Below are 591 nucleotides of genomic sequence, written 5' to 3'. Positions count from 1 at the left end.
ACTCTAATTTGCTCTACAATGTATACATGTCTTACAGCCTAATTAGGGGAACACTGCAGATCCAAACCACTGTTAATATTAATATGCACACTACTTCCAATATAACATTGAGGCTAAATTAATTCATTATTAAAAAGCATAATTAGCAACAATTACAAGCCAACACTTCCTCAAGAAAACACAATGTATTTCCTGAAAACTGTGGAAACTCCTACTATCTATATTTTTCTTTAGGTTATAGACATCTAGTCAGAGTAATCTTCAATAATTTTATGGCTTTATACGCCATAAGTTAAGTGGAGTTCAATGGACTTAGGCCTTGTTTACCTATGATAAGGAAAAGCTATGTTTGGGGTGAGTTAAGGTCAATTAGGAGATCCTTCATTTCCTATTGAGTTGAATGTATTGGTTAAATTACATTTGTTTCTTTCCCTCCTCTCAGAAATCAGTCAAAGCAGCTAAGGTATAAAGATTCAGAAATCCCAAATCTATTTTGAGAGAAATTAGACAGTTTTTAGTTCTGTTTTAGTTCAATCCTCTCTGCAAGAACAACTACCAAAGCTGGTCAGTAAGTAGGAACATCTTTTAGAA

The 591-nt window shown here is 33.3% G+C and overlaps 1 pseudogene; it reads right to left on the bottom strand.

Moving 5' to 3' along the window:
• Positions 1–438: 438 nt before the first annotated feature.
• The window catches only part of LOC111734111, a 5,742-nt pseudogene continuing 5,589 nt past the window's right edge, over positions 439–591 (bottom strand).

Source organism: Pteropus vampyrus, unplaced genomic scaffold, assembly GCF_000151845.1.
Source record: "Pteropus vampyrus isolate Shadow unplaced genomic scaffold, Pvam_2.0 Scaffold794, whole genome shotgun sequence".
NCBI lineage: Eukaryota > Metazoa > Chordata > Mammalia > Chiroptera > Pteropodidae > Pteropus > Pteropus vampyrus.
The sequence above is the reverse complement of the archived record's forward strand: the minus strand, read 5'-3'. Positions and strand labels throughout refer to the sequence as shown.